Source organism: Sapajus apella, unplaced genomic scaffold (genome assembly GCF_009761245.1).
Source record: "Sapajus apella isolate SASKATOON/1434 unplaced genomic scaffold, GSC_monkey_1.0 scaffold129, whole genome shotgun sequence".
NCBI lineage: Eukaryota > Metazoa > Chordata > Mammalia > Primates > Cebidae > Sapajus > Sapajus apella.
The window spans coordinates 353,766-364,314 of record NW_022437069.1 but is presented as its reverse complement, the minus strand read 5'-3'; the positions used below and the strand labels follow the sequence as shown (position 1 = coordinate 364,314).

The following is a 10,549-nucleotide window of genomic DNA, read 5'->3' as shown; positions in this document are numbered from 1 at the left end:
ACAAGGTCAAGAGATCGAGACCATCCTGGTCAACACGGTGAAACCCCGTCTCTACTAAAGCTACAAAAAATTAGCTGGGCATGGTGGCGCGTGCCTGTAATCCCAGCTGCTCAGGAGGCTGAGGCAGGAGAATTGCCTGAACCCGGGAGGCGGAGGTTGCGGTGAGCCGAGATCGTGCCATTGCACTCCAGCCTGGGTAACATGAGTGAAACTCCGTCTCAAAAAAACAAAAAAAAAAACAAAACAAAAAAACAAAACAAAACAAAACAAAACAACAAAAAAAAAAAAATTAAAAAAAAAAAAAAAACCAAATCCCTGTGGACTTACAGGCAGACAACACATACACACACATGCCTGTAGATTTCTAGGTGTGAGTCAGACATCCCTGTGTCTCCCTGGCTCCAGGGGCCGCTGTTCCCGCTCTCCATTGTCCCCCTCAGTTGACCTGAGGAAAGCAGGGTGCACCTTCCCCTCCCCCATGGGTGTGGCTGGGGGTGGGCTCCACAGTACCAGCCTCTGCTAAAGAAGTCTGCTTCCGCTGGGCACCGTAGCTCACCCCTGTTATTCCAGCATTTTGGGAGGCTGAGGTGGGTGGATCCCCTGAGGTCAGGAGTTTGAGACCAGCCTGGCCAATATGGTAAAACTCTGTCTCTACTTAAAATACAAAATTAGCCGGACGTTGTGGCAGGCGCCTATAATCCTACCTACTCCGGAGGTTGAGGCAGGAGAATAGCTTGAACATGGGAGGTGCAGGTTGCAGGGAGCCGAGATGCGTCACTGCAATCTAGCCTGGGCAACAAGAACGAAACTCCATTTCAAAAATAATAAAAATAATTTAGGCTGGGTGTGGTGGCTCACGCCGATAATCCCAGCACTTTGGGAGGCCGAGACGGGCAGATCACAAGGTAGGATGATTGAGACCATCCTGACCAACATGGTGAAACCCCATCTCTACTAAAAATACAAAAAAATTATCTGGGCGTAGTGGCGTGCGCCTGTAGTCCCAGCTATTCGGAAGGCTAAGGTGGGAGAATCGCTTGAACCCAGGAGGCAGAGGTTCCAGTGAGCTGAGATTGGGCCATTGCACTCCAGCCTGATGACAGAGTGAGAATCTGTCTTAAAAAAGTAATAATAAATAACAATAATAATAAAAATTAAAAATAAAGAAATCTTCCTAGTCTCTGACTCTCTCTCTCTCGGCCTGTCCAGCCGCTTTATAAGCTGGATGTGGGTGGTCAATCCGGTGACTCAGAACTACCAGCTCCCAGAAATTTCCCTCCCAGCCCTGCATAGGTGGTCTAGCATCCAACGCTGGGATCGGGAGGGGCTGCCCCGCCTGGCTGGGGTCTCAGCCAAGCCTGAGGCAGAAGGAGCCTGCTAATTACCATCCAGGTGCTCATTAGCGGCCCCTCCTCGCCTCAGTATTCTTTCCCATTCTTATTTACTCAACCTCTCCTGACCAGAACCTGCCCGCTGACATTTCAACATATTTAAATCTCTCTTGAAATTAAAAAAAAACAAAAAACAAAAAACCTGTTTTGACCCCAAATCTCCTTGCAGCTACCTCCTAATTCTCTCTTCCCTTTCAAAGCCAAACTTGTGAAAAAGCTGTCTGCATCCACAATCTCCGTTCCTCACCTCCCACGCATTCCAGTCTGGCTTCCCCCCATTGGTCCCAGCATCTCTTCCCAAGATGGTCTGATGCTAAGAGCGCCGGGCTGAGGCTGGAGAGCACGAAGCTGGCCTGGCCTAGGCAGGACCCTGGCCACGGGAGCAGCAGTAGGGGACACAATGGTTGATGTTACCCAGAGTTGTCAATGGCAGCTGCAGATGATAAACTAGAACTTCTGAGCAGTTCCAGAAAGAATATCTGGCCTTGAGTCCTGAGACTATGTCAACACCTACTTACCTTCATCGATTCATTCATTCATCCAGCCAAAAACTCTTTATTGAACACACCTGGGCCAGACCCTGAGTTAGGCACCTGTTAATAGACTTGCTCTCTTCCCTCATGGAGCTAACTGGGCATCAGTCAAAGAGTCATGAAAATACACAAAGATAACCGAGATGTTGGATGGAGAAGTGCAGAGTGTGTCACTGTGGGGTCAGATCTGGCCTGAAAGGTCAAGAAGAGATTTTCAGGTTGGGATCTGGCCAATGACTAGGAATTAGCTAGTCCAGGAGGAACGGGGGTGAGGAGATGATAGGGAACTGGGGGAAAAGTGTCTCTGTGGGACCAAGAGGCCAGGGATTCCAGAATTGAAAAGGATCAGCAGGAAGCAAGGAGGGAGGGGTGGGGAGAGCTGGATAGAAATTAGATTTTTCTCTTTTTTTTTTTTGAGACAGATTCTTGCTCTGTTGCCCAGGCTGCAGTGCAGTGGTGCAATCTCCACTCACTGCAACCTCCACCTCCGGGGTTCAAGCGATCCTCATGTTTCAGCCTCCCAAGTAGTTGGGACTACAGGTGTGCACCACCAGGTCCAACTAATTTTTTTATATTTTTAGTAGACACAAGGTCTGGCCACTTTGGCCAGGCTGGTCTTGAACTTCTGACCTCAGGTGATCCACCCAGCTTAGCCTTCCAAAGTGCTGGGATTACAGGGGTGAGCCACTGCGCCTGGCTGCAATTAGGTTTTTCTCTCTGTCCCTCAGCCTTTGTGCCAAACCTTTCTCCTGCCTCACCTGAAGGACTTTAGCACCGTCCACTCTCTTGATGCGGTCGACCCTTTTATTTCCCTTCCTCCAGGACTCTGTCATGCCTGAGCTCTTGCGTGTCCCTCCTCTGACCTGAGTGTGACTGTTCCACAGAGCTGTACCCAGGCCTTACTCCCCTTCCCGACCCTTTTTCTTGACATCGTCTCCCACTTTTTTTTTTTTTTTTTTTTTTTTGGACGGAGTTTCGCTCTCCTTACCCAGGCTGGAGTGCAATGGCACGATCTCGGCTCACCGCAACCTCTGCTTCCTGGGTTCAGGCAATTCTCCTGCCTCAGCCTCCTGAGTAGCTGGGATTACAGGCATGCGCCACCATGCCCAGCTAATGTTTTGTATTTTTAGTAGAGACGGGGTTTCACTGTGTTGACCAGGATGGTCTCGATCTCTTGACCTCATGATCCACCCGCCTCGGCCTCCCAAAGTGCTGGGATTACAGGCTTGAGCCACTGCGCCCGGCCATCGTCTCCCACTTTTATAGACTGTCACTTCTAACAGATCTCCAGTCCCAGAACTCTTCCCTGGACCCAGGTTCAGAGATCTCCTTGCCCAGTGATCCTCTTCACACAGATACCCTGCTCACTATCTTAAACACAGCAGATCTTAGAGCTAGAAAATGTTAAGTCTCACTTTTGTTGAGAAAATGTAGAAAGTAACATAAAGCAGTCAGGTGTGGTGGTGTGCATCTGTAGTTCCAGTTACTCAGGAGGCTGAGGCAGGAGGATTACTTGAGCCCAGGAGTTTCGAGGCTGCGTGGGGCTATGGTCACACACTGTACTCCAGCCTGGAAGACAGAGTAAAACTTTGTCTCATAAAAAAAATTAATTAATTAAAAATAATATAAAGCCCTTTTGTTCCCCAAAACTTGATTAAAAATAAATCAGCTAAGACACAGAATCTGGAACAGAGCCTGAACCTTCCACCGGAACCTATACACTTGATGCAGATGATGAGCTGTGAACAGCCTTTCTTTATGCCGTTAAGGAAACCCAAGTTAAACGAACTCTGATTAGTTGATTAATCAAATTGAAGCAAGGTGCCAGTAAAGCTAAATTTAACTGTGGTCTGTTCTAGATTCCAAAGTGCACATTTCCTCTTTTTTAGTTTTTTTTCCAACTCAGTGTAATTGGATTGTTGAGTCTGAGTGATAGGTATATGAAGAGTTTATCACACTTCTTTTGTGCACATCTGAAATTTTTCATAATAAAAATCTAAAAGGGGCCAGGCGCAGTGGCTCATGCCTGTAATCCCAGCACTTTGGGAGGCCAAGGTGGGCAGATCACAAGGTCAAGAGTTGGAGACCAACCTGACCAACATGGTGAAACCCTGTCTCTACTAAAAATACGAAATTGGCCGGACACGATGGCTCACGCCTGTAATTCCAGCACTTTGGGAGGCTGAGGTGGGCGGATCACAAGGTCAAGAGATCGAGACCATCCTGGCCAACATGGTGAAACCCCATCTCTACTAAAAATACAAAAATTAGCCGGGCGTAGTGGCACACGCCTGTGGTCCCAGCTACTTGGGAGGCTGAGGCAGGAGAATTGCTTAAACCCAGGAGGCGGAAGTTGCAGTGAGCCAGGATTGCACCACTGCACTCCAGCCTGGCAACAGAGCAGGACTCTGCCTCTGAATAAGTAAATAAATAAACAAACAAACAAATAAAAAAAACTAAAAATACAAAATTTAGCCTGGCATGGTGGTGCGTGCCTGTAGTCCCAGCTACTCAAGAGGCTGAAGCAGGAGAATCACCTGAACCCAGAGGCTGAGGTTGCAGTGAGCCAAGATTGCACCACTGTACTGCAGGCTGGGTGAGACTGTGTCAAAAAGAAAAAAAAACCTAAAAGGAAACAATCTCTCTCTGTTTCTTTCCTTTCCTTTCAGCACCACCCCCGCCTCAGTAACTAGCCTGACTTGATTACTTGATGAGTGCTTGTCTACAATGTAACTCCTAAACTTCCTGCTATGAGAGACTTGCCTGGACTCCTGAAACATGCTTTTTTGGAGGAAATCAGGTGATATGAGACATATAACTATGCTCTGAAGTTGCAAATGACATCATCAGTGAATTAGTTTTTTTTTTGCTTCTTTTCTTTGTTCTTCTAACCATATGCGTATGTAAATGTGTGCGTGTGTATACCCTGAGAATTTCTGCGCAGGGAGGAAGTGGTTCAATCTGCTTGTCTCTGAGCAGCCGTTGGCTTTTAGAATAAAGAAATGACTCTGCCTTGTTTCTGATTCAGATGCAGCGTGAGGCTTGCTTTCATCCATGAGGTCTAAATTTAAACGCCTGTCTTCTCCCCCTATAAAACTTAATCCTCTTTCTCCATAACACTGTAGAAAAAAAAAAAAAAAAAAAAAAAAAAACTTGGCTTTACGTGGTGTTTAGCTTAGATCTGTAAGAGGAGCTTAAGTGTTGATTATAAGAAACACCAAGAGAATGAAAACTAGCTTGGAAACCTGATGTAGCTCAGAAAACTCCATATGACAAAGACACCACGCAGCGTATGTAGGCATCCAGGTCAGGAGGGCAGTGCACGGAAGCCTAATTGGTCAAGGCCATTGTCATGTTCCATCTGAGGACTGACTCAGTCCTCTCATTCCTTCAACCATAACTTCTATTCCTTTCCACACCTCTCCCACTGCTGTCTTCATTTCAGCAGAAAAAGACTATCTCTCTTGACCAAAATATAAGGCCCACAATAGTATCATTTTGCACATTTCACCCACCTTGTTTAAATTTTTATTTTGATATACAGTCGTCCCTGGATATCCGTAGTGGATGGGTTCCAGGACCTCCCTCCGATACCGAAATCCATGGATGTGCAAGTCCCTGATAAAAAATGGAGTAGTATTTGCATACAACCTATGCACATTTTCCCATATACAGAACATTAAATCATCTCTAGATTATTTATAATACCTAATAAAGTATAAAGGCTATATAAATAGTTGTCACATTGCATTGTTTAGGGAACAATGACAAAGGAAAAAAAAGTCTGCACATGTTCACTACAGACACAATAAAAAAATTTCTTTTTCTTTCTTTCTTTTTTTTTTTTTTTTGAGACGGAGTTTCGCTCTTGTTACCCAGGCTGGAGTGCAATGGCGCGATCTCGGCTCACCGCAACCTCCGCCTCCTGGGTTCAGGCAATTCTCCTGCCTCAGCCTCCTGAGTAGCTGGGACTACAGGCACGCGCCACCATGCCCAGCTAATTTTTTGTAGTTTTAGTAGAGACGGGGTTTCACCATGTTGACCAGGATGGTCTCGATCTCTTGACCTCGTGATCCACCCGCCTCGGCCTCCCAAAGTGCTGGGATGACAGGCGTGAGCCACCGCGCCCGGCCTACTCTTCTTATTCTTGTTTGTTCTTATTTGTCTTCTTATTTGTATTGTATCTGTATAATATATATTTCCCCATTCTTTTACTTTCACTTTTTTGGTCTCTATATATTCAAAGTGTGTCTCTTAAGACAGCATAGCTAGGTGTGGTGGCTCATGCCTGTAATCCCAGCACTTCGGGAGGCCAAGGCAGACAGATCACTTGAGTCCAGGAGTTTGAGACCAGTCTGGGTGACATGGTGAAACCCTACCTCTACAAAAAAAAATACAAAAATTAGCCAGATGAGGTGGTGCATGACTGTCATCCCAGCTACTTGGGAGGCTGAGACAGGAGGATCACTTAAACCCAGGAAGCAGAGGTTGAAGTGAGCTGTGATCGTGCCACTGTACTCTAGCCTGGGCCACAGAGTGTGACCATGTTTCAGAAAAAAAAAAAAAAAAAATTCCCAAAGCTAAAACAAAACAAAACAAAATCCAGCATAGATTTGGGTCATTTTTTATTCAGTTTGATAATCTTTGCCTTTATTTATTTATTTATTTATTTATTTAGAGATGGAGTCTTGCTCTGTCGCCAGGCTGGAGTGCAGCAGAGCGTTCTCAGCTCACTGCAACCTCCACCTCCCGCATTCAAACGATTCTCCTGCCTCAGCCTCCCAAGTAGCTGGGACTACAGGCGCCCACTGCCACATCTTGCAATTTTTTTTTATTTTTAAGAGATGGGTTTCACCATGTTGGCCAGGATGGTCTCGGTCTCCTGACCTTGTGATCTGCCCACCTTGGCCTCCCAAAGTGCTGGGATTATAGGCATGAGCATTGTGCCCAGCCAATCTCTGCCTTTTAATTGTTTAGTCCATTTATATTTAATGTAATGATTGCTAAAACTGTGTTCAAATCTACTATCTTGCTATTTGTTTTCTATTTGTGCCACCTGTTTTCATTCTGTTCCTCCTTGCCTGCCTTCAATTAATCAAATATTTTTATTAGTCCATTTCCTCTATTTCTTTCTAGCTCTACCTCTTTATATAATATTTTCAGTTTAGCTCTAGATGATTACAGTATGCATTCTTTTCTTTTTTTTTTGAGACGGAGTTTCACTCTTGTTACCCAGGCTGGAGTGCAATGGCGCAAACTCGGCTCACCGCAACCTCCATGTCCTGGGTTCGGGCAATTCTCCTGCCTCAGCCTCCTAAGTAGCTGGGATTACAGGCACGTGCCACCATGCCCAGCTGATTTTTTGTAGTTTTAGTAGAGACGGGGTTTCACCATGTTGACCAGGATGGTCTCGATCTCTTGACCTCGTGATCCACCCGCCTCGGCCTCCCAAAGTGCTGGGATTACAGGCGTGAGCCACCGCGCCCGGCCTTATTTCATTTGTTTTTGAGATAGTTTCACTTATTGCTTAGGCTGGTGTGCAACAGTGCAATCACAGCTCACAGCAGCCTCAACTTCACAGGCTCAGGTGATTCTCCCACCTCAGCCTCCTGGGAAGCTGAGGCTATAGGCGAACACCACCATGCCGGTCTAATTATTTGCATTTTTTGCAGAGAGGGAATCTAACCATGTTGTCCAGGCTAGTCTCAACTTCCTAGGCTCAAGTGATTCTTCTCCTCAGTCTCCCAAAGGGTTAGGATTACAGGCGTGAGCCACTGTGCCTGCCCTTACATGTTTTAAATCTTTTATTATTATTGTTTTTGTTTGAAATAGTTGTTTAAAAAATTATTTTTAAAACTTAAAAAATATAGGCTTTTATATTAGTCCATATAAGATGTTCTTCATTCCTTTCTGTAGAATGTATCACAACTTATTTATCCATTCACCTACTGAAAGACATCTTGGTTGCTTCCAAGTTTTGGCAGCTATATGAATAAAGCTGCTATAAATATCTGTGACGGGTTTTATGTGGACATAAGTTTTCAACTCCTTTGGGTAAATACCAAGGAGTGCCCTCACTGGGTATCTTTGCCTTTCAGCCTGATCAACAGATGAAGGCTTGAGCATTTATTTTAGTGTAGGTCTGACAAAAGTGAATTCTCTCAGCTTTTGCTCATCTGAAATTAACTATATTTCATGTTTTGACTTCAGTAACTCTGAGTCCCATGTCAGCATAGCTGACAAGAAAAGACATACCAGTTCTTAGCAGGTTGCTGTGTCAAAGAATAGCATTGTTTTCTTAGTCTGGTGAGATGATGAATGAGAAAATTATAGTTATAGCCAAGTGAGTGCCCAGGACTTCAGGAGGCAGTGTATTTTTACAAACTTGTTTGGATGGATGAAATATCTTTGTTTTGGGATTACCAATCCCTTCAACTGAAGAGGAAGTTAAAACAGAGATCCAGGACCATTCCATAGCAGGAAGAACAGAATCACAACCAACGCCCCTGGTGGCTGCCCCTCATGAAGCACAAATGATCGCAATGCCTGTTTCCCTGGCAGCTCCTGCTTTTCTCTCAAGGGCAGAGCTGTTATCTCTTCACTCCCTCCAGGCCTATATTGGAGAAGTCTTTTTGGAGTCATGGATGCAAGGCCAGTGGCCCCTATTAGCAATGTTTCAACCAAGTCTTTCTTCTGGTGAACTTTGATGTGTATCCCAAAGGATTTATTAAGGAAGTGCTCCCAGGAGAATCAAATAAAGGAATGCGGAAAAGAAAAGGAAGAGGAAGTCGCCAAGCAAGGCGACGACGTTGGCCATGTCCCCGCCTCAGCCTGATGCAGAGGTGAATTCTGAAGGAGAAATTATACTTTAGAGTGTCCCATTGCAAATGAGGGCACTGGGCTGACATCAGTGAATGGGCAGGCTTTCCTGTAACAGTCAGTGGTTATGAACACAGGGAGGAAGGACACACACATTCTCAGCCCATTCTCGCTCCCGCTGAGTGCTGGCATGCAAAGCAACCCCAGTAGACCAGGTGTGGTGTGCTCAGGTCCAAGCCACTGGAAACAAAGGTCACAGAAGCTACAAGGATAACAGGACAGAATTGCTGAAAGGGATCCAAGGGATAGGTGAAGCACCAACAGCATCTGCCACGGTAGGATATGTGAAAATAAGGCCTGGACACGCTTTTTATAGACGCTTTGTACTAATTTAGTAGGAGGTCATTTAATGTATTACTTCTTTTAAGTGGGTGCCCTTGGGAGTGTAGAGGGACATCTCCTGGGCCAACCCATTCATATTTCAAGATGAGAAAGTCTCTTTGATAGCTGTGCGTCTTATACGTGCAAGAACTCTGGGAAGTATCTAGGCCATGTGAATCAGGTTTCTGCACATCTTGACCAATTTAGTTTCTGAAATTCTATTTTGTCATTTGATACCCCCCCCACAAGCTGATTCTATAATGAAAGTCAGGAGTCAAAGTCTTTTTTTTTTTTTTTTTTTTGAGACGGAGTTTCACTCTTGTTACTCAGACTGGAGTGCAATGGCGCGATCTCGGCTCACCGCAACCTCCGCCTCCTGGGTTCAGGCAATTCTCCTGCCTCAGCCTCCTGAGTAGCTGGGATTACAGGCACGCGCCACCATGCCCAGCTAATTTTTTGTATTTTTAGTAGAGACGGGGTTTCACCATGTTGACCAGGATGGTCTCGATCTCTTGACCTCGTGATCCACCCGCCTTGGCCTCCCAAAGTGCTGGGATTACAGGCGTGAGCCACCGCGCCCGGCCCCCAAAGTCTTGTTGCATCTGAAAGTCTTCACAGACTTCCTTTCCCGTTGACCTATAAAGTGTGTGTCTCATTGTATTGAAGGACAAGGATATTTCTTTTTTTCTTTTCTTTTTAAAATTTTTTTTTACTTTTTTGAGATGGAGTCTCACTCTGTCACCCAGGCTGCAGTGCGGTGGCATGATCTTGGCTCACTGCAGCCTCTGCATCCTACGTTCAAGTGATTCTCCTGCCTCAGCCTCCCAAGTAGCTGGGACTACAGGTGCACGCCACCACATTGGCTAATTTTTTTGTATTTCTAGTGGAGACGGGGTTTCACCATGTTGGCCAGGATGGTCTCGATCTCTGGACCTCATGATCTGCCTGCCCAGCCTCCCAAAGCCACCATGCCCAGCCTATTTTTTTTTTTTTTTTTTTTTTAGAGACAGACTTTTGCTTTCTTGCCCAGGCTGGAGTGAGTGGTGTGATCCTGACTCATGACAATCTCAACCTCCCAGCCTCAAGCCATCCTCCCACTTCAGCCTCCTGAGTAGCTGGTACTACAGGTGCATGCCACCATGCCTGGCTGATTTTTTAAATTTTTAGTAGAGATGCAGTCTTGCTATGTTGCCAAGGCTGTTCTCAAGCTGCTGACTGAGCTCTAGGGATCTGCCTACCCCGGCCTCCCAAAGTGCTGGGATTACAGGTTTGAGCCACCATGCCTGGTGGATGTCTCAAATTAGAGTAGGAAAACTTTTAACCACTCTTTGATGATGTTAGTATATTTTATATATGGTGATATTTCTACACATCTGTAAACATATATTTCTTCTTCTTCTTCTTTTTTTTTTTTTTTTTTTTAGA

The 10,549-nt window shown here is 45.5% G+C and overlaps 1 long non-coding RNA gene across 2 annotated transcripts in view; it reads right to left on the bottom strand.

The window, feature by feature from the left end:
- Window positions 1-3,175: 3,175 nt before the first annotated feature.
- Window positions 3,176-10,549, bottom strand: part of LOC116539470 — a 19,697-nt gene continuing 12,323 nt past the window's right edge. The window contains exon 3 of one of the 2 annotated variants that reach the window (XR_004264062.1): window positions 3,176-3,493. This is a non-coding gene — a long non-coding RNA (uncharacterized LOC116539470). Of the gene's footprint in view, window positions 3,494-4,576; window positions 5,543-10,549 lie in introns of those variants that run through there. The other variant, XR_004264061.1, reaches the window with a different exon arrangement.